This window comes from Humulus lupulus, chromosome 9, assembly GCF_963169125.1.
Source record: "Humulus lupulus chromosome 9, drHumLupu1.1, whole genome shotgun sequence".
Lineage (NCBI taxonomy): Eukaryota > Viridiplantae > Streptophyta > Magnoliopsida > Rosales > Cannabaceae > Humulus > Humulus lupulus.
Genome location: NC_084801.1, coordinates 123,739,592 through 123,764,167, shown reverse-complemented (window position 1 = coordinate 123,764,167; position 24,576 = coordinate 123,739,592). Strand labels below are relative to the sequence as shown.

At 35.3% G+C, this 24,576-nt stretch overlaps 1 long non-coding RNA gene across 1 annotated transcript; it reads right to left on the bottom strand.

Moving 5' to 3' along the window:
• Window positions 1–15,979: 15,979 nt before the first annotated feature.
• Window positions 15,980–20,796, bottom strand: LOC133802280 (uncharacterized). Its single transcript, XR_009877234.1, has 6 exons — window positions 20,490–20,796; window positions 19,328–19,434; window positions 18,986–19,142; window positions 18,809–18,901; window positions 18,503–18,624; window positions 15,980–16,234 (listed from the first exon to the last, which is right to left on the bottom strand). It is a non-coding gene; the product is annotated as an uncharacterized LOC133802280 (long non-coding RNA).
• Between the last annotated feature and the right edge of the window lie 3,780 nt (window positions 20,797–24,576).

The window sequence follows — 24,576 nt, the reverse complement described above, 5'->3', positions numbered from 1 at the left end:
CTTTCCAGATTCTGTGACATCTAACGAGAAAGAAAAAATGGTGAGGGCCATGCATGCAAGGATCACGAACTCGATAGGATGAGCTCGGATATCTAAGGACAAGAAATTAAGTATTTAGACCCTTACTAAAGAGTCAGAGCGTGGCTTCCACAGGAAGGGAAAAGGAGCGTGGATGATTTATTTTTGAAAATCCCGAAATTCAAGGGAAAGGAGAGTGGCGGTTAGCCAGGAAAAGCGTTTTTGGTTTTCATGTATTTGTCAAAACCCATGTTTTTATCCAAAAGCTTAATGAACAAGAAACGCTACCTAAGAACTTCAAAACCCAGAAAATGGGAACCACATTCAAACGTCGAAACTGGGTATAAACCAGAGACGAACATCCAGAGTGGAAGTCCAGAAAGCCTAAAAACCTATCGGTTCAAAACCTCCTATCGCATCATGCTAAGAACACATACTAACGTACACAGCAAGCACAGTATAAAAAGAACAACAAAAATGGCGTATTTACACAGTGATGGTGAGTGCAGCGAAATCGTCGAGTGGAGAAGAGGTTGCAAAAAAGAACTCACTGACTCGAACAGACCAGGGTTCCTTTGTTTTTTGGGTCGAGAAAACATGCACGGGATGGAAGCTTTTTAAGAAAGTTTCTGGCTTTCTTGTTTTTTCTTTTCTTTCTAGTTTATAATGAACAAACGTAAAGAAGAAGACGAAGAGGAGATCTTATATATATAGGTGGGAAAACTGAAATCGATCAGGAGCGTTGGTTAAAATCCTCAACAGATCGAATGGAGGGGAATCGGTGATAAGATGGCGCCGAAAAGTTGTCAGACGAACGATCGTGGGCGTGTTCCCAAGGTACTCAAGTACCTAAAGTGAGCAATACCCATCTGGCACGTGTCCGTTTTTAAGAGTGTGACGGTATGGTTCCCAGAAAGAGTAGTTCAAAAGTTTCCTTCTCTTAGGACTCGAACAAATACTTTTGAGGGGGCAAAATGTTATACCCAGATTTCGAGCCATAGTAAATATGACCTCGAAAGCTGAGTTCGCATTAGATGGTCTCGTGAGGGTTAGGGTATGCTCTACGATTGTAAACCGAGCCTGCAAAGTATGATACATGACCTCGAATGTAGTGACCTCGAAATGATCTCGATCTCGAAAGATAGCTCTGAGAGCCCCTCATCCTCGGGAACAACTTCGGAGCAGGGATATTGAGTTTGATGTACTATCTCGAAAGCAATGTTAGCTCGGGAGATGTCAGTGGCTCGCACAATGACGTGAAATCTGAGATGCTGAAGCCTTGGAGATACGCTATGACCACCTTGAATATCTACAAGTATTGTAAATATGAGATGTAATCCTCATTTATTGATGTAAATCCCCAAGAATCGTGGGATATTATTTAGTCAGTTATGCGTTTCCTGATCTTTGGGGGACGTTTCCTTTTATATCTGATTATTGGCATTTAAAGCCATTTATTTTTATTCACAAAAGAGTAACTACCCAAAATATGTGGGATAGTATTCTGCATCCTTCTCTATAAATAGAGAAGCCATGCACCATTGTAAGGGACCGAAATTCTGATCCTTGAGAGAAAACTCTGGAGAATTCATGCTAAAGAATTGTTCAGAGATAATCTTGAGATTAATAATAGAGACTCGTGGACTAGGCAGATTTAACTGCTGAACCACGTAAAAAACCATGTTTGATTCGTTTGTTTATTTTTGGCCATTGTCTTAAATTGTTTACATGCTCTCTTCTTTTATCTGTTGACGAAAAACAGCGTCAACAAAAACAGCAGCTAAAAAATTGAAAACAGCAGCTAAAAAATTCATCTTTTTTTGCCAAATAAATTTCATTAAAGTTACAGTTGAGAACTCTAAGTATTGATTTAATTCTGCATAAGACTCCCCATTTCGTATATCACAGTCAACATGACTAGAGTGCAAATATTTAATCAAATGTACTTTGTACTTTTCACACTTGTGTTTATTTAGACATCACACGAACATAGATAGCCAGAAATTTATAGAACATACCAGCAACATGAAAATAATGGCTTCAGCGAGGTTTTCCTGCTTTTCAAGTTTTTCAAGTTTTTCAAGTTTCAAGACATGAATGTACAATTCCTCTTGTATCAACTAAACTCCTTAAAGCTTTTTAATGCAATGAAATTCCAGCCAGCAAACTAAACTACTAATTCCCAAGATCAAGTTACTAACAATTGATTAAGACATAAAGTGATGCAACAACTACAGTATATTTTATCTTTTTCATTCTTTCTAAAATAAAATTTTATTTTTGACCAAGGAAAAAAAGCTCCTAAAATTAAATAACAACAAAAATAGAAGTAGAAACTCTACACACCTTGAAACACCCACCATTTATCTTTGAATACCTTGTCACCCCATGATTCAAGAAACTCTGTATGTCTCAATGTCTTCAGTTAGGTAAAATCAAGAAAATTAAAGGAGAAACTATATAATGAGAAGTAAAATCATATTAATTTCAAGGAGAGACTATACATGACCCTGGAATTTTCATAGTATTAAAACAAAAGTGACCTTCTAATTTGAAATTCAAGTTATAAATGCTAACCCAAATGCTGAAAAACAAAATCATATTTACAAATAAAAAAAATAAGGCTTGCTCTCTAATAAAAAATCTGTTTTATTGATACTAGTCTCAAGAATTACATGCTATAAAGTCTATTGTTTACTTGGTAAATTATTTTATTTTGAAAAATAGACCAATCATAAACTAAGCAAAGTGATAGAAGTCAATGATAAATTAAAGCATAGTATTTACATAAAGTAATATTAGATATAAATTGTTCTTTTGTGTTGTTCAGATCAGAAAGCTAATAGCCCAAAAGATAGCATTGTGTTAAACCATCAAAAAATACAAAAGAGAAACAATAAGCTAAGAGATGAACGAAGAGAAAATTCCACTGCCAAACAGAGTATCGGCTATCGCTGAATTCCAAGACCACTAACAATAAAGGAACAAAACTAAAAATTAGCTTATAGGAAAAAAAAAACAAAAATAGAATAGAGCTTCTTATATTTTTGTAAGCAATAAGTAGATTGAAGCAAACATGGTTCAAAAATAGATCCCCACTTTTTAATTATATTTCATTCCAATACAAAATAGAAAATCAAACTGATAGACATGCTTCAACCATTATCAAATATAACCATTATAAATAAGCAATCCAATTCACCAACATGCATTACAGTAGTCATTATGTATAGTAAGTACGCATATGACACCATTAATATGTTTACCAGAAAAGCTCTAGTATGCTTTAAAATAAGTTCTACAAGCAAATAATATAATATCAAGATCCTTAAAAGAAACTAGAAGGCAACACAGAGATAGATGAAGTGAAACAACAACAAAATTTCAGTAGTCCATATAATATATTCAAGAATTTCATTCTCTGCATTTCACGAAATTACCACAAGCATTTAAAGCGTTGGCTCCCAAGAAGCTTCTCATACACCTGAAGCAAATACCCATTTAAACTCAAACCAGTAATCAAGAATCAAGCATACAAAACAAAGAGCTTGTGTTAGTAACAGGAAAATAAAACGCAGCCAATTTATACAGAAAGAAAGCACTTTAAAAAGCATGAAGAGTCCATATAAATAAGCATATGATGTTCCTATACAAGGTGAACATCTTTCATCCAATAATTCCTTCAAGCTTTTATCTTGAGATAATGTTACAACTAAGAAGGTATCAAGTGTACAAAAAAAGTGTAATGTGTTGTATAATAATGCATAACTCATAATGAACTACCATGTTTCCTCACACCTGTTACCATTTTCAATAAAAAATGCTAGAGATGTCGTTTACAAAAAAAAAAAAAGCACCAAAAGTTATCATACACACCTCATACTTGTGTTCTGGTCCATATTGTAAATCTGTCTCAACTGTTTATCAAACATTATTCATAACATAAAAAAGAAGTTAATATTTAGACTAATTTTTTGAAAAACCAAATGAGAATGCACAAATTAATTTAGAGATTATGATCTTACAATTTCCAGGGTCAATATATGCAATAGAGACAAGAAATCCAAGACCCAGATAAGCAAAGAAGTTTTTCCAGCTCGCCCTCTACATTAACCAATATGTAAATCAGAATGACCAACATAAACTACCATTAAACAATCAAAACTCCAAACTACAAACTTTGATTACTTATTTCAAATAAAAATACTCATACAAATGATAGCTTACTTATAATATAATCCACAAATCATTTTATTTTGGCCCTGGAGTCTTTTACTTTTAACTACTTAAATAGTTACAGCAATTTGAGCTTAACAATTCTGCCTTTTCTCTTTTAACTTTTAAAGTCATTCGTGACTTTGGTAGATAAATTAGGCAAGGTATCTTACAATCATAACAGTGGTCAATTACTGAATAAGGAAAAATATACAACAATGTTGATATGTACCATGCATAGCAAAATGCATGACAAAGAATAAAACAATCTCCACGTACGCAAACAATCTCCATGAGCCAAAAGGACCTATGTGCCCATTGAGACAAAAATATTAAGAGCCAACAAAATTTTAAGTTTCATGATCTCACGACATTCCTAGCTTTTTTTTTAGAGGCATTAACATCATGAGTTCTACGTTTTCTTAACCAATCTCAAGCTTTTGTCAAAATAGAAGAGCCACCTAACTCAAAATATTATATTGTAATTTACCATCTTGCCCTTGATCTTGGAGTGTCACCATTCACGATATGAAGGTTACAGCTTGTTCTTTAAGTACTTTTTTTTATCACTGATGAGACATGACTTTTTCAACTTGATCTTATTTCACTGAGCAGGTGAGTTGGGAAAAAGAAGTTGATAACCTCCGTTTACCAGGTAAATAAGTTTGACAATTATATTCACCCACAGGTTAACAAAATATATTTCCCCAAAGATACCACTCAAAAAAAACAAAAATAAAATAATCCTTTATCATAAAATAATGTAAAGAAGAAAGAAGGAAAAAAGTTAGTTCATCTAATTCTCTTTAAAGACTTATTACAAACAGTTTCAAGGTTTAATCTAATATTTTGTATTCATTCATGATAAGCACCCAATTAATAAATAAACTACATTTATACAAAGAAAAAAGAAAAAGGAAAAAGACTCACAATTGGAACAACAATCTGAGCATTAGAGTTCTCAATCAGTGGGGCATTAGATGAAAAGCTTCGATTTCCAGTGCTGGCAATGAACTGTGGCTGCTCAGAATTCGAACCTGTCACTGACATTTTCCCTTTTTCTCAACTTTACTTGCACTTACAAGGTTGGAACTGTCAGAAGGAAATGAAAACTAATAAAAACTCCATTTTTATGTGATAGAAATTACAACGCAAGAATTAATAAGAAAGAAAGAAAAAAAACTTCAAAAATCATGACTTTTGAGTTAAAACGATAAGGACATATCAACATATAATAAATATATATGTATATATATGTGATTTTCCTCTATTATGTGCTTAAAATCCAGATAACAAGAAAACTAAAATCAAATTTGGGTATTTTTTTTTCATTCAAAGCAATGGCTTAATACCCAGATAAGAAAAACTCATAAATTCCAAAAAAAAGACTTTCTTCCACCGTATTCTGGACAGCCAAGCGTATATATATTGATATTGTATATACACGACAAAAGTAACGTGGAAAAAATTGAAAAATAATTCATGCCAGTAAAAACAAAGATTAAAATGAGGTTTTAATTTAGGGAAAATACATGAACGAGTCTTGATAGAATTAGCTACATGCCACTTCCCCACTGAAACTGAAAACAAAAGACTTTCTTCCTCTACATATTTATATTTAAATATTGCAAACAAATTCTGTTTTGTATTGTTTGTATATGTATAGAAAGAGAAAATAATAAACCATAATAATAAAAAAAACAGAGGAAGTGGGTCAAACCAAAGTTGTCACAGTATTATTATTAAACAAAAAAAATGAAAAAGGTTGAATCTTTCTTCACCTTCACGCAGGGAAGAAGAAGGATGGATGGAGCTAGCTGGTCTCACGTAGGGAAGCGCAGGCAGAGATTTTGGTATGAATTCATCCTTATTGAAGGTAGGAGCATGTAATGCATGCACTGCCCGACAAAATAGAAACCTGTAGAGAAGAAGAAAATACACAACTCAGTAACTGCTCTATAATTTTTTCAATGCACAACTCAACAATGATGAGTTATATATGTCAATGTTCTGGATTTAACTTTTACCAAAACAAAACAAAGACAAACATTGAATTTTACCAGCAAGTAGGACATTGATGAACAAAAAATATATTTCATTGTTTCCACATATTTCAATTATTCCATGAGCAAAAACAATGATGAACACTGCAAGGGCTATCTTGCGTCATATTATTAACTGGGTTGTGCTTTAAGTAATGCAGTAAATTACATTCCTAAGACAATAACTGTCATAGGGTCAATTATTTAAAACTAAAATACCACCATGTTATGTTGATGGCCAAAGCTTTAAACATAGGTCAGCTAACCCAACAATAAAAACAAAATGCACAACCAAGTTTCAGTTCAATCAAATAACACGTGAATAAGAAAAAGTACAAGGTTTTATTAGATCCAAACATGGGTGAAAAGTGAAAACAAAAATTGAAAATCAATGATACCTCAAGACAAGTCCCCAAACAGAGTCTGAAAGGAATATTTAAATCACAAAAAGTGGTTATGGATTTTAAAATTAGACATTTTCAAATATTCTAAATAAATAACCAGCCTATACTGACCTTCAAAATTAAGACCCTAATACATGATACATGATACAAACAAAACAAATGAATACTTGTCCTCTTGATCATTACTTGCATACTATACAACACGAAAGTTATACATATCTGAGATTTAAGCCTTATTAGTAATTTTTGGGTCATTACAGACCCTGTCTTAAGTCTTTTCCACCACTCTTCTACGGGTCCAGCCAGAGTGATTGAGAAACACAGGCATTTGTCGTTGTCACAGACGTGAGCTACAGTCATCAGCCAATTGTAGCGGGAAAAGTGATCTCTGGGGTCAGTGTTCCTGGTATAGGCGGGTATGTTCGACATCTTGAACCCTTTGGGTAGCACGACATCCAGGATGTGCTTGGCGCAAGGTTCTTTTTCTTCTTCTTTAGAATCAGAACCTCTGCCTTCTTGCTTCCGGACTAGGCGGTCCATGACCATTTTAAGAGCGACCAGTTGTTCCATGAACTACCTGGCCATTCCATCATCCAGGGGGACTCTCTCGTTGCTCTTGTCATTGAGGTTATTCCTCAAGTCACCTCCTCGGGGGTGAATCTTTTCTTTGCGAGCCCGCTTCTTTCAGGCATCGAGGCTGTTGTGCAAGTCCACTCGGGAAGTGTCATCTCTCGAACTGATTGGTTCCGACTCTTCTCCGCATTTGCTCCCTCTGTGATCCTTGTTCACGGAGGTGCTGGGATAAAAGCGTCGTACCTGATCATCCTGTCTGGGGACATTCTGGGGCTTAGTACCCTACGGGCAATTCCCCTGCAGATCGTTCAGATGATCCCGTCTTGGGACAGGATTCATCCATTCTTTCCTAGGGAATTACCCTTGGTTAGCCCTGGTTTTTGGACGGGATGAGCTCTTTTTTGGGGGTTTGTTTTCTCAACGGGATCAGCCATTTTGGTTTTCCCTTTTTCCTGAGCAGGGTTTAACGGGTCAGATCCGGGATGTGGGGATGGTCCCAAAGAAGGAATAGGGGTAGCGTCATTGGTTACGCCAATCCTAATAGGTGGGACAGGAAGTTCTGTTCCTGGGGGTGGAATGGCTGAAGGATTGGCTTCCAATCCTTGGGCAGCAATAAAGGCCTGAAGAGCCAGGAGGGACTCTTACATTTGGCGGGTGGTCTCTTTTTGTTCAGCTATCCTGGTTTTTTGATCCAGGACCTGCTGTCTCTGACAGACCACCTCTGGATCCTCCTGTTCAGGATCCATATCCTTCTCGTCAGGATCAACGGGGTTCTCGGCCCCGTGATCTTCATACTCCCCTTCATCTTCATCGTAATAGCCTTCCTCGTAGTCACCCCTTCCCTGAAGTTTTGGGAATCATCAGGGAGGGGACCGTGATAAGGCATGTCCTCTGGTTGGTCCTGAGGAAGTGGTTGATTGGGAAATGGTTACCAATTGTCTTGCTATTTTTGATGAGCGAGATCAAACACAGTATGTCTGGTGTTCACCATTTTCGCAGATGACAGAGATTGATTCGAGCTTTCTTCAGCTCTTAATGAAAGCACCAAAATGTTTACTGAGTTTCTCGGAAACTAGAAATATGTTATGAAATAAGAGTTGGAGAGAAAGGATTAGAGATGAACAATCACATTTTTTACGTGGTTGGGGTGTTAATGAGCCTTAGTCCACGAGTCACTAGTATTAGAGCACCCCTAATGGGTGCTCTACTTCATCCTTTAAAATACATCTCCAAAACATACATTTTTCTATTCTACCTCTAAGTTTTACATTATACCATACATCATATTCTCTATTTTTTTTCTCTATATCATTTAAATATTATATTTTCAAACATTTTTATTAATTTCAAATATTTTCTATAACTATTAATCTATATATTTTTCAATATCAATCTATATTTTTTTATTCTAATTATTAATATTATAAAATATATGATCAACTTACAAATATGTCATATTTTATATTAAGTATATGTAATATTGTGCTAATGTAAAAATAAAATATATTAAAAGAATAAATATAATAATATTATAAAATATAAATAAAATTCTTTTAATAGGTATATAAATATATAATATATATATAAAAAGAAAAAAAAAGATGATGAAATCTATATATAAATATATAAATTTTATTTATGTTTATATATATATAAAGAGAGAGATAATAATATAATATATTTACATAATGAATAGTGTTATCTAAATCTAGCTAAACACTACAGACAAAAGTAAAAAATTAAAGGATAAAGCTTCCATTGTATGACTTTTTTAGTACTCCTTAGTTATAATTTAGCTATATAGTAAATATAGCTACTCCATTGGGAGTGCTCTTAGGCTTTAGATAGTTTTGACAATGGAGTTTTTCTACAAGTTCACCAGAGTTTTTGCTTACAAGAGAAATTATGGGATCCCTGCTTCAATGCACAATTGACCCTATTTATAGGAAGTCAAGTAGCTTGGGCCATATTAATCAGGGCCCAATAAGGATGTAATTACAATTCTCTCCCTAACGAAGCCATAATACAAAGAATGGAACATAATTAGATGTTGTTAATCTGGGCCCATTGGGTCGTCTTAGGCGTGGCCAAGCCTTACATCTGCCCATTGTACGTTAGCACGGACTGGTCTGCGTGAGCTTCTTAGGGGATTCTGGGGACATGATCTGTCATAGTAGTGGCAGTACTATTTCCTAGGAACAGTGTATGTTTCGTGCATACCCTCTTCTGCAGGTTAGTTGAGGAGACCAACTGCCAGATTTCTTGGGGACATGTCAGCATCAGGGAAGGCCAGGCTTGCCCTATCCAGACGTCTTGTCCGGGTTCATTTACTAATGTCTCAGTTCATTTTCCAAAGTCCTGGTTCGTTCACCAAGACCTGGGTTCATTTGCCAAGGTGGACATCATGATGGTGGAGATCTCCCCTGGATTCTTGATAGGGTCCATCTCCAGAGAACAGTTAGTCTGCCACCTTAATTAGCATATCGGAGGATGCAGGTTGGTCGTTTTCGGGAAGGTAATGTGGGCCTGCATCGCGGTCTTGGTCCCTTTATTATGCTCGTGCCCATTGACCGTTATTGGGCTCGATATGACTTGGACTATCAGAGTTTCCTCCTTCCTCGTTCATTGGGCCCGGACCTCTTTTGGGGGCCCACGAACCTGTTTGGTCATGCCACGTGTCATAGGTGGAAAACAGGGATAATAATATCAAATTACTTAAATAACTTTTGTGCATTTTCTAATAGTCTCTTTGGGATTCTTTTGAAAACACCACTTTGACATTCATTGATTTTCTCATTAAAATCAATTTGAAGATGTAAAATTTAAACACTTAAATCAAAGAAAATAAACCCTTATTGATTTATTTGAACACTTTGATTTATCATATTACTTCTTTAGTTAAAAATTATCTCCTCGTTGAGATTAATTTAAACATATCACCATCTTATTGTCTTTAAAATAAATAAAATTCTCTTCAATTTATTAACCACTCTTTGGTTTAAAGAGGGAAATTTGACTTTAAATGCATAAAAGGGGATCGTATTTAAAAAAATACTCTATTACTATACGAGTCTCATTTTGGTCCTATTATTTTCCTTAGTTCCCAAAATACCCCACCATTTGTGCCCACTCTCTCTCTCTCTCTTCTCTCTCGGTCACTTTATATTCCCTCTCACTCTCGGTCCTGAACCAAAAAAAACTCTCAAAACCCACATTTGAATATGTTGCAACCCAATGAAATTGGATAAGAGAAGCATTGTCGGAGAAGGTCTTCAGTCATTCAGTCAGAACCACCACTTGACCATTGGATCGGAAGCACCCAGAGGCAACGAAACAACTCCCAAGTACGCGAAGGTGAGGGTTTTCTTTTTAATCTGCAATGTATGGTTTTTTGTTGATGTTTTGTTCATAGGATAGATTGCGGCTGGGTAACTAAGAAATCTGGATTTTTTTTTTCAAATTTTTTGACCCACCTCGATAGACCTCAATAGAACTCAATAGTATTTGTTAGGTTCTGTTTTTGAATGTGCCTCGATTAACCTCGATAGGCATCGATATGCCTCGATGCTATTAGATATATTCATTTTTAGTGTGCCTTGATAGACCTCGATAGAATAAGACAAATGGCTAATTTAGCACCTGCCTCGATAGGCCTCTATGATATTAGATATATTCAATTGTAGTGTGCCTCGATAGGCCTCGATAGAATAAGACATATGGTTGATTTAGCACCTACCTCGATAGGCCTCGATAGAATAAGACTTATGGCTGATTTAGCACCTGCCTCGATAGGCCTCGATGGAGGAAGAAATATTATGATTTTACATTGCCTCGATGGGCCTCGATAGGCCTTGATAAAACTATGCATTTTCTGATTTTACATGGGCCTCAATAGTCCTCGATATGCCTTGATAGTTACCAGATTGTTTAAAATTGTATTTTTAACATTTTTTTTCTTCAGATGCCTGAATTGATTATGCCATTGGAGAAGAACTTTCCTGGTCGTGTCACCTATAGGGGTAGTGCTTACTTGGAAACCCTTATAGAGTAGTTTAAGAGGCACGGGCTAATTGAATGAGCACAGACATGCCAGTTGGGACAACTCTTCAAGGCTAAGCCGTTTAGTGTTTCTAGGATTCTGCTGCATCAGCTTATGTTGCGGAAGGTGGAAAGCAAGAAGGCTGAAGGGGGCCAATTCTACTTGGGCAATAGTCTTTGCAAATTTGGGATTGTATAGTTTTCCCTAGTCACCGGGCTGAATTTTGGGTACACCCTGTCCCCAAACGAGTTAAGATAACATCTTTCAAGTGATCGGATCATCCATGAATACTTTAATGGTGATTCGAAGGTTAGTTTTGGCCAGTTGGAAGATGCTTTGAAGGCCTCGACAAACCCAGAAGATGCATTTAAGCTGGGTTTATGCTATTTGATAGAGGGGGTACTGAATGCCCCATAGAAGACAACGACGATATGTGGTGATTCCCTGAAGATGGTTGAGGATCTTGACTACTTTTTCAAGTATCTGTGGGGGAAGTTGTCCTTCAAGAAGGTTATTAGAGGAGTTTACAAGGACATGCAGAAGAAATTGAAGCATTACAAGGATAAGAAGAAAGAGGGTTCGAGCAAAAAACTGAAGGAGTCAAAGTATAGTTTCTATGGTTATGCCCCCGCACTTCTGTACTGGGATTTTGAGGCCATGCCAGCTATCGAGTGTAAGCTCGGTGAGAAAAGTGGGAACCAGATTCCCAAGATGCTTAGCTGGGCAACGAAGATTGATATCACTATTTCGACAGTTGAGTTGATTCCTATGCTCGCCAAGCGTCGAGTAAGATCCACTTTATCTTGTTAAATGTCACAAATTAATTGATTAATGGTTTATTTTATTCAAGTTTTTCTAACACATGTTATTCGACCATGCAGTTAGTGGTATTTTCCATGCTGAAGCCACGTCCCGGTGAGGTAGTCTACTACAATAGCCTCCTAAAAGTTGATTACAGGTTATTCCCTGAGTTGGAATCAACTGTAGTGGAGGCTGGGATTGCAGTGGAGGAAGTAGTTCCTAAGAAGGAGGCAGAGAAGCTGGCAGGGGTTGCAAAGGAAGCTTCCATTTTTTACGAGGATGTCCCGAGAGTTGAGGAGGGAATTTCACACGCATGTGCACCTTCCTCTAGTCAGGTTGCCCAGTCTGATTATGAGCAGTTGATGCAGAGGCTCGAGAGGGTTGAGGAGTGCCAGGAAACCTTACTTCAGAATCAAACTACGATCATGGCTCAGTTGGCGCAGCTGCTTTCAGTGGTCTCAGGTCGATCCACCCACTTAAAATCAGATACAGAGTCTGACATCTTGCCTGAGGACTACGGGCCTAGTGATCCACCCTCCATTCCACAGGCCCAGACATCTATAGTTTCTAGTGACGCCGACAGTCCCAGTGTATGAGTACTACAACCTGAGGAAGCAGCTGGCCTTGAAGTTGTCAGGAAGAAATGCAGGCCCAAGCATTTTGATGACTTCACCGACCCAACGAAGAGGATGAGAGTAGATAAACAGGGGCTAGTTACTGAACCTTTGAGGAAGTGTGATCCGCAGTAGGAGAAGAGCTTCCATAAGTGGATCATCGGGAGGATCGACAACAAGAGAGATCAAAACATCCATACTGGGACGCATGTTGTGGCATGGTTCTTGCAGTTGCATACAATCCAGACTTGGCTTTGGGTTTTAGTATGTAAATTAAATTTATGTTTTCAATTCAATCTTAAAAAATATTGATGGTACTAATGAATTTTCATGTTTTTTCAGCATATTGATGCCGCTCTGCACATGCTACGCCGTCGATGCCATTTTTATCATGCCGCATTTCGGCAGGATGCTACGATCATGAACACCACCTTCCCCCAAGTGTGCCTAGGTCGTTGGAATCATTTCAAAGAGACTAGTACTAAGTATACATGGGATGACGATGTGCTGAAAATGCTGAAGGGCGATGATAATCAATTCCTCGTATCCTGGCAAAATGTTAGTGAAGTATATTTTTCCTTGCACGTCGATAAAGTCGCACATTGGTTCGCCATTGAGGTCTTCATTCCAACATGGTGCATCAACATTTATGATTCCAACCATAGCGTGCTTAGTCCGACTCTGTGGAAGGAAGTGATCAAGCCATGGTGCTTATTGTTTCCTTCGTTGTTGTGGAGTTCTGGCATGTTTGATGACCATGACGACCTCCAGACATATCCTGAGCAGAACGCAAAGCCTTTTTCGTATTGTCGTATTTCTTCTGAGGAGTATCCTCAGACTAAGACAAGGTATTCCCCTATTTAATTAGTGTATTTTTAAATATGAATTTTAAAGTTACTTTTATCTTGTATGGACACAAAATCGATTATATGCAGTGTGGATTGTGGTCTGTTTGCCATAAAACATATCGAGCATTTGGTCTCCATGCTACCACTAGATACTGTTACAGATGAGAACATCTAGCATTTCAGGACCAAGTGGTGTGTGGACCTATTCTATCACCGTGATGCTCTTTACATTTTCTTGATACACCTCTTGTATAGTATAGTATATAGTTAGTTTTGTATTTTTTTTTATCAAACATTATTTTTTGAAAATGTTATTAAATAAAAAACTACTAATTTCACATAATGTGTCTGCCTCGACAAAACTCAATGGGTCAAACGAACTACCTCGATAATCCTCAATAGGTAAAAAACAATACTAACCAAATCTGCCTCGATAGACATTGATAGGACTCGATAGGTAAAATAACGCTTAAACAAATATGCCTCGATAGGGTCATAATAGTACATAACGATATCTGCTTTGATAGGCTTCGATAGGACTCGATAGACCTCGATGGGTCCAGATAAAGGCCTATCGAGGCAGACAGGAATTTTTTTGTGAAAAGCTATTTATTTATATCAAAACCAACATAGTATTAGAAGAGGTAATGAATATAATAAATGTAGCAAAATCAATTGAATAATTATAGAACACAAATTTTTAAAGCCTAGCCTTACATGACTTCCTATTGTGCCCACTACCACCACATCTGCTACACTTACATGGCTTGACAATCTTTTCCCCGCGTGAAGCATAGCGGTTTGTCTTTCGCCTACCCACTTTCTGCTTCCTGGGCCTTCCTACAGGGTTTTCTCAATGGGGACGCCGACAACCATATCTCTGATGTGATTAGGGATTACCCATTTATCCTCGTTCCCAATAGGGTAAATAGTTTCTTTATAAGTGTCCCTCAATGCCTCGATTCTATAGTAAGGGGAACACAATGAGTAAATGATTATGCTTCTTTTTCTGGCTGCAGCAAAAGCATGTACACAACGTATCCCAATGGTTTGGAACATGCAACAAGAGCATGATTTTGTGGCCAAGTTCACCTCACCATCACCATTACCATCAACCACAAGAAATTCATGATGACCAAGGACTTGGACATCCAGGAAAATTGCTTTCTCACCTATTTGCTTCAAATCATTTTCCATCTCAGGTGATAACACAGTTGTTGCTGTTGTAGCTCTTTCACGTCTATATGCAAACCAAGATTGAAGAGTGAATCTTATGAATTCAAGAAAAGTGGTGACTAGAAAGCTCCTTGCCTCCTTGGTTTTATTGTTAAAGCTTTCTGCATAGTTACTCGTCATGATATTGTATCGGTTACCAGGAAAATAAGCGCTACTCCACCTTTCAAAACCAATTCCCTCAAGATATTGAGCAATGGGTATATCAATTACCTTAATCTTGTCAAAGAACATGTGAAATTCTGTTCTTCGAAATGCGTACGCTACACACCCCATGATGTCTTGACAATGGTCAGTTTTGAATTTTTCCACCACATTCATACAGATGTGGTGGTAACATGCACCATGATAGGCATTTGGGAACACAAGTTCCAAAGCATGATTAATTCTTTTATGCCTGTCCGATACAAAAGCTAGGTTCTCAACGTCCCCTATGGCTTCCTTCAATTTTCTCATGAAATAAGTCCAAGAGTTATGGTTCTCACTATCCACCAATGCAAACGCAATTGGAAAAAACTGGTTGTTTGCATCCAACGTAACAACACAGAGCATGTGGCCGCCATACTTATTCTTCAAGAATGTGTCGTCCACAAAAATTATAGGACGACAGTACTGGAAACCACGCCTAGAAACACCGAGGGAAAAGAAGCAATACAATAAATGACCATATTTTGCTACAAAATCAGTAATTGTACATGGGTTCTTATGCTCCAACTCACACAGGTATCCTGGCAACTTGGAGTATGATTCCTCAGGTATCCCTCTGACATACATAAGAGCCTTTTCTCTGCATCCCCAGGCCTTCTCATAGCTCATTTTGACCCCAAAATGATGCTTCATGTCCTCCCTTATGTTGTTTGCCATGTACCAAGTACCATCAGTAGTAAATTTCCTCTTGATTAGGGGCCCAACAACCCACGGTGATGCTTAACGGTTGTCATTATTTTTCCACTACATTCATACAGATGTGTTGCGAGTCCTAAAAGAATGCTTTTAGGACTTGCATTGCGAGTCCTAAAAGAATGTCCGCGAGTCCTAAAAAATCTTGCTGAGTGCCTTTAAGTATGGTTTTTAGGACTCTTTGGGTGTCCTTAAAAGTTATATTTTTAATTTTAAAAAAAATTATTTATTGTTATTTTAAATTAAAAATTATGATTTAAATGAAACATTTATATACAAATTACTCTAAAAATTTATATAGTAAAATAACAAAACTTATTAAAAGTATAATCGTCTTGACCTTAAAAAATATATAACTAGATTTACAAAGTAAATAATTAACCATTCAAACAAGAATCATTTACTCTAATAAAAATTACAAATATAATAAAACATTAAATTCATTGTCAAACAACATATATTTCTTCTTCTTGTCCTTGTACTCACCCCCGTCACTGCCTTTCCAAAGTAAGGATTGGCTGCCATGAATTTCTTTCTAAAATCATCCCTGAAACATGAAAAATCACATTATAATACACCGAACATGAAAAATTATAACTAGATTTTTATTGTAGTGTACATAAATAAGTTTACTCACAATTGTTACAATTTTCATTTTGATTTAAAAAATATATCTCTTTGAGTGTCCAAAATGTATTAAAATAAATTTGAAAAGAAAATACTAAAAAAACACCAAAAAAAATTTTGGACCCTATACTTCCATATTAAATACAGAATAAAAAAAATAATAATATAGGTAAATAACATACATATATAGTTATATAAGACAAAGTATTTATTTATCAAAGAAATGAAAAAACATAGTGTAATTAAGTGATATTCTTATTTCACCCTTTTGAATCCCAAGAATAATACTTCATACTGAAATAATAATAGAAAGAAAGAAATGGTGGAACACTATATATATGAAGAAAAATCTATGGTTTCCATTCCCAATTATTCTAATAATAGTTGTTTCTTAATATCTAAGTAAACAAAAGAATGCATAACAAGCAAAATACTCAAGATAATTCCTTTTTCATTACAGCTCATTATGTAGTCTTCATCTAACACATTTATGGGGCAACACTAAGCAAGAAAAGCACCAAAAATCTAAAACTGCATCTATTAGTGCAGCACAACAAATTTTAATAAAGAAGCCAACATGATACATCAAATTGATATTCATGAGAGTAATGCAAATTGATGCAAGTAAGAACAAATAATAACAATAAAAGAAATAAGAGTCACTCAATACCTTTTTAAAGATTACCATATTTTGTCTTAAGTTCAGGATTAAATAAAAGTGTTGGGCTTGACATGGCAAACCTCTACAGTCATTCACAAATTTAGACTTACATTAGCTTCATCATTATTCCACTTAAACTAAACAAAGCAAACACTTAAAGAAATTTCCTTGATGTGATCAAATATAGATCCTTGATCTCTCTTCTCTTGGTATATATACTAATAATGAATGATCTCATAATATTACCTAATCAACTCCAAATCCAATTTTTTTTATTATGTTTTTATAATGCAATGCATGAAATCATCCAAATTTTGTGATAAATAGGATCCAAATCACAATGAGTGATTTGGATTTTAAGATCCAATCAATCACATATATACCAACTAGAATGTGATTACCAAATTTAATGTAACAGTAAAACCATAAAATAATTCTAAATTTTTAATAGGACAAAGATATAAATTTTTGGTATCATATAATTTCACTCAAATCCCTATCATCAATTTGAAGGTTGTAAGTGTTTTCAAGGAACAGGGGAACATTGTCTACGCTTGCTGAGCTACTCTGCATGGTTTCCACAAATGTGTTATAACATCGGACCCCACACAAATGATAGTGGTTACATAGTCTATTTTATATTCAAGTAATGTTTATATAAATGTCTGTCAAGTAGAGAGGTGGCCTTAATTATATGTAATATATAACATTTCGATAGACTATATATAAAACATACTTAAATGTGTCTCAAACCTTTAAATTTTGGAGCCTAATATTGAGATTATAGGATAAAACTTGGGGCTTTCATCAAACATGTGTTATGCAAGAAAATTGTAAAATATGCATAAATTGCTATAATGATATAATCACACAACATAATCTGACTAAGCAAAGCACAACATCAATTAACAGAAATATACTACGTGAAAATTTAACAAAAAAATACGTTACAAAAAAAACATATTACATGAAAATTAAAACATAGTAATATACATATCTTGCACTGAAAATAAAAGAAACAGAGAAAAACCATGTCACCATCTATAAAAAATCGGACAGCATATCCCTTAATTTACTAGCCTAGCCATCTATCACATTCAACACCAACATGTCAAACAAATCAAAGAGCACACATGTTTTCATCCATATATCACCGCAGCACACAAAATTCTCAGAACCTACTTCACTAAGACATGCAAGTTCTCAATCTTCCGTTATCACCACAGCACACAAAATTCTTAGAACCTACTTCACTACGGATGAATATCTAAGATATTCAAACTCCACTAAAGTAATACAATTATCATTCAAAATTGTAAAATATTGAAAATTAAAAAAAAATTGGATTTAGATTTTATATCCATGTAAAAAAAATGATGGGATAATTCACACTGTCACAAACATTGGACATATTTATATAACTCAAAATTTAAACTAAAATCTTATCAAAAAATTCACACCAGAAGGTGATAAATATGGTATCAAGGGGGACAAATAAAGCAGCCAGCTTAAACCATTTTGCCTTACCAAAAGTATATGTGACAGGTTTTCTATCTCGAATGGAGCACCCTGGAGCAAGCCCATCCATATTGTAAAAATTATCAAGAAGGAGCTTGTCCGTGTTGCTTCTTCAGTAACCTCTCTTTCCTCTGTACAAACAAAATCAACAATAGTTTATCACCCCCCACAATAATAGAAAAAATAACATAAAATCATTGCAGCAATAGAAGTAAACTAAAGATTGCAATAAGGAATATGGATAATTGATCACGGTAAATAAAACAATGATAATAAAAAAGCAATATGTCCATCTCAGAAAACAGTTTTAGGTACCTTATGAACCCTTTCAACCTTAGGAAGCATGTCTTTCTTTTACTTTTTCCCTAGTGAAACCTCTGTTCTATTATTACTTGAGAAGAGTTTCTTCTGTGAGATCATACAATGAGCTTAGAATTAGAAAGAACAACAACAACAGGTTGCAACATGAGCAGATCATTCTTAGCAACTTACAGAAACATCTTGGAATTCATCAAAATTGCTTGCAACTATTTCCCACTAGTATGATGCATTGAGTGGGACTTGAGAGCCCTTTGATTTCGCTTTCTTCACTTCAATTTTTCTTATCTCCCTGTAAATTCTGTGACCAACCATTTCATCATCTTCATACCTGTAGCAACAAACATGAGAACCCAGTATAGTATACAAGACTCAGACCAACCAACATGTGGGAGACCGTTTACAAACAATTCAAGGTTTTCCAGTATAAGTGTAAAACCAACACCGATGTCTAAGCTCAGAGAAAACAAATGGAAACCACATATTTTATAGGTTTGTTGAAAAGTCTTAGATTACCAGTATGAAATTCTATGAGAGTCACCTCCAACGCATTCTTTGCGAAACGTTGCAAGTGGAATTCCATGTTTAATTGAATGGTAAATATAGTTCCTGATGTCATCTTGCTGCAAAACATCACCCACATTCAATCTAACTGAACAGACAACAAAATAAATGCAGTAAAATAGATTTGCACAAAATTCAAAATAAACTTGGTAGCTGTAAAGTATGATTATAGGCTTAAAATAAGGAAATAATGGAGAATTAGATATGTGGTCAAGATCCCATATATATATATATATAAATATATATACATAATCAAAATTAGAATGCACACTAAATGGAAACGTAAACTCATAACTGCATGACCTTTTCAACAAACTCTCTATCTAGTTGAAGACACACCAAACAAATAAAAACAAATGTACAGAGTCATGGTCAAAAGTAAAATTTAAAAAAAAAAAAAAAAGTGGAAGTTTTAGGTGTATTACACTTTCACGAGTGTATCACATTTCATTAAATTTTCAGAAGAGTTTGGTATCGAACACTACCCGTCAGTTTGGTGGTTGACTTTTTCTTCTTTTCTTTTTTTCCCTTTAGGAGGTGGTGGTGGTGATGGGATCAAAAATTTTTTTGACCATATAACATCAATGATTTACATAGAATAAGCTAGATAGTAGAGAAGTCAGTGTATCAATCAAACTACAGAATATATTTTCTATTAAAAAAATGGCTACTTTGCATCAGCAACAAAAACTCACTCGTGCAAACCTAAAAAAAATTCAAATCACAAGCAACTATTGCTGTGATTTCTTGAAAGATAACCCTTGAGAAATTTAAAAAAAAAAAATCAAATATACTATAATATAATAATATTACTCATTAAGAACATGTCAACATGAATTGACTATAATTAATTAGAATAGCACAGTTCAAATAAAAAAGAACGCTGCACTGCATGAACTGCCCCAACCCACATGTACAAAATTAAGAGATTTAAAAAAATCCAAAATCACAAGCACGCACTGTTTCCATTTTCATGAGTAATCAAAAGTGCACATATGAAATATGCACATTAAAGTTCTCTTATTAATGGAAATACCTCCACACGAATGTCACAAAGTGCTTTCAAGATGACCGCATGAACTCCAATTTAAAAAAAAAAAATTAAAAAGAAAACCTGCTGCTATATGCCATGAACTATGTACGTCAACCCAGAAATTTCCCCCACCGCCGAGAACTCGTGCCGCCGCAGCGAGCTGAGGTGCTGGAGACGAGAACCCACGATGCCGGAGAAGATTTCCCTGGGTCCCAAGAGCCCACGCTTGCTGGAGGCGAGAACCCACGCTCCTCCATCGCCGTTCACCAGCCACCGTTCACCCACGCTCCTCCATCAATCCAAGCCCTACCGAACCTAAATCCCCAAATGTGCTGAGTTTTCTCTCTTGCATTTGTGCTGAAATTTTTTTACCCATATATTATTTTCGAAAAAATGAAGTGTATATTGTCTCTTTTACTTATAAATTTTAAGGACTTGCTTTGGAGTCCTTAATACTCTTTTAGGACTTACAAAGCGAGTCTTTAATATTTACTATTCCTAATTTTTCAGCCAAGATTTTTTAGGACTCCCATATTTTTTTAGGACACTCATTGCGAGTCCTAAATTATGTTTTTTCAGGACTCTCCGTGAGTGTCCTAAAAACTCCATAAATATTTTTAAGGACTTGCATTTAAGTGCATGTCCTAAAATAGTGTCCCGTAAAGGATATTTTGTAGTAGTGAATAATCTCGAACATTTCAAATCGCATTTTTTTCTTACCCCTCAATCTCCAACCACAATCAGGATCCTTGCAGGTAATGTACCACACATCAGTCCAAGATTTATTCACCATAAACTAAAAATTATTCTTCATCGCAAATATGGATGCTTTGGTTTTCAATTCAAGCTTGTTTTGAAAGAACTTGCCAAGGTGCAATTCTTCTGAAGCTTTGCTGGTTGAGGAATGATGTTGATGTGAGGCCCCTATATCCTCTTTGGTGAACATAGGAGCACTCCATGTTCAACGATCTTCACCTAAGTCCAATGGAGAACTCCATCTAAAACTATCATCGATTCTACTTGGATCTGAACGACTACTGTTGGTCCTAGGTGTTTTGCCGATCTTCTATTCTGCGCTCCTCAGCTACCATAACATCTGAACTCTGTGTTGGCAAATCTGCCCTAATATCTGACCCACCAAGATATGTTGCATCAACAACAGCATTGTCGTTGACATAAGGATCGTATCCATAGGGATCGTACTCTGTTGTGTCATGCAAATATGGCGGATCTCTATCAGGGATATCATCATGGAATATAACGTCTGGATTTGTCTCGGGAACAAATGCCCCAACCTCACTTTGAGTTCCTTTGAAACCATGACATGGGGGAGAAATGTTCTCTTCAAATCGAACTTCTTTATTAAGGCTGGGAGAGGCCGATACATTTCTTATACCTCCCTTCTTAACCAATGTCACACATAGAGGAATAAGCTTCTCTACAGATTTTGATGCTAACCCAAACAATGCACGCACATGCCTATCATTTTTTATAACGGTAGGTTTGATGAATTGTGATAGGCATGTGTATGAGACCTCTATTTTCAAGTCATGCACACATTTATCCACTTCAAGCTCATCGTACAAAATGTCAAGCAGTTGCTCGTATGTCACACCCTTCTCCAAAGGCAGAACTTGATTTTTAGCATCCCTGAAAATTCAATCCTTATTTTCTAGTTCCTAAACACCATTGAATGCAACAAATATAGAAATAGACAAATTGTATATAAAAAAGTTCAAAATGTAAAACTATAACATAAAACAGCAAAAAATCGATTTATATCGAGGTCAACCTATCGAGGTCAACCTATCGAGGTCAAACTATTGAGTACAATCGAGGTACATCAAGGCAGACTACCCAACAAATTTCTTATGAACCCATCGAGGCCCATTGAGTCCCATCGAGGCACATACTACATACATTAAGTTCCACGCCTCTATCGAGGTCCATCAAGGACCGTCGAGTCTCATCGAGGTACCCATTTTTCCTTAAAGTGTGAGGTTTTTATCGAAGTCCATCGAGGATCATCGAGTCTCATTGAGGTAGTCATTTTCCCTAAATGTGTGAGGGTTTTATCGAGGTCCATCGAGGACCATCGAGTCTCATCGAGGTAGAAAAATAATATAAACATATGAGGGTTTTATCGAGGTCCATCGAGGACCATCGAGTTTCATCGAGGCAGACAAAAAATCCAGAAAAAAAACCAAGAAAGGAACGAAAATCCATTCTGACAGTGAAAAATTACAATAAAAGATGAAGGCATACACAGATCTGTTCGAAATAGCAAAAGCAATATTGATAAACAAGTTTCCTCACTATATATTACAAATATGTACTTACCCATACGATTTTTATCCGAAATCCAAAATGAAGTTCTTGCCTTGAAAGGATTCACAATTTTCCCCTGAAATCCAAGCTTGAAAATTAGTATAGATTAAGATAATGGTGGCTATCTTGTTTTTTTTTTTTTGTATGAGAGCTTGAGAGATAGAGGGAAAACGTGAGAGATAGAGAGGGAGAAGACAACCGGAGAAAAAAAAAGAGGGAAATTTATGATAGGGGCATTTTTGGGAATTCAAGGAATACTAGAATAAAAATGTGCTATTTTTTTAGCTTGGTATCATTGTGTTATACATTCCCACTTAATGCATTAAAAGTCAAATTTCTCTTTAAAGATTCAAAATTAATTCTCTAATTTTGTAATGTCTCCTCATTGAGACATATATTATTGAATATTTAAGAATTATTATCACTAAATAATTCCCAAATATGTTTCCTTTTTTTACCACACTTTAGACTCCAAGCCTATAAGTCAATATGACATTCCATAATTTTGGATCCATCTTGATCCATTTTTCTTACACTAGCAAGACACATCGATTACAAGATGTAGCCCCCATTTGTTCATCTTTTCTTTTCTCATAAATTGGGATGTTCAACACTTTAAATGAGAACATTTTAATTTCCCAAATAACTCTCTTATGTTCTATCATATTAACATGTCTTTTGAATCACATAATTTATTGTAGATATATATCACAAATATCATACACATACAATAATTTACATATCCACATATTGATATATTCTATTGATTCACAAAATCAATATATTTATATATATACATGTCATATAAAGCTCACATATTGATATATTCTATTGATTCACAAAATCAATATATTTATATATATACATGTCATATAAAGCTCATAAAATTATCATGCTAATACTTTCTCATTATCACAATATATAAGAAAATTATATAACATGCTACCAAGTTACCCAATAATCCACTAGAGATTATTTACACAATATGTTAATTAATCACATGTAGCAAAAACTCAAGATGTTGAAATATATTCTAATCTAACTACTATATTTGCAAAGAGTAAAAGAGATTAGAAAACAATAAATTTGTATGAACATCATTCATGAAAAAAAAATTCTTCTCTTTTATATCATCACATGAGAACCATATTAGATCTTCTAAGAAAAACAAAGGTGAACATTACCTTATCTTACCACCTTTTAAAGTTGAATCCTCACAAGATCTTGATGATTTCTCCTTCCATTGAAGAGGAAAGTATGAGCTTTTGATGGTAAGAGAATATTATAACAACAGAGGAAACCTTAAGATTACAAATCTAAGCACAAAGTTTACAATATAACTTAAAGATAGCAAAATGAGGAGATTACACACTACTACAAAAATGGGCTTTCCCGACAGTTTTTAACTGTCGCTATTGAGCAATGACGACAGTCGACTAACTGTCGTAATTGCCCATGCCGGAGTAGGGTAGCTACGCCGACAGTTAATAGGTGTCGCCGTTGCTGGCAACGCCGACAGTTAATACGTGTCGCCGTTGCTGGCAACGCCGACAGTTAATACGTGTCGCTGTTGCTAGCAACGCCGACAGTTAATACGTGTCGCCGTAACATTAAATTTATATATATAATAATTTTTCGATATATATTTTTTTAAAATTTTTTATATATTTTTAACAATTGAAATTTGTAAATTTAAATAAAAAAATTACTCGCATAATTAATTATTATTACCATAACTTGTAAAAAAAATTATATTTATCATAATAAAAATTCATATACATACAACATTTATTCATACAATTAAGATGTAAATAATAAATCAAATCCCCATGAGACTAAA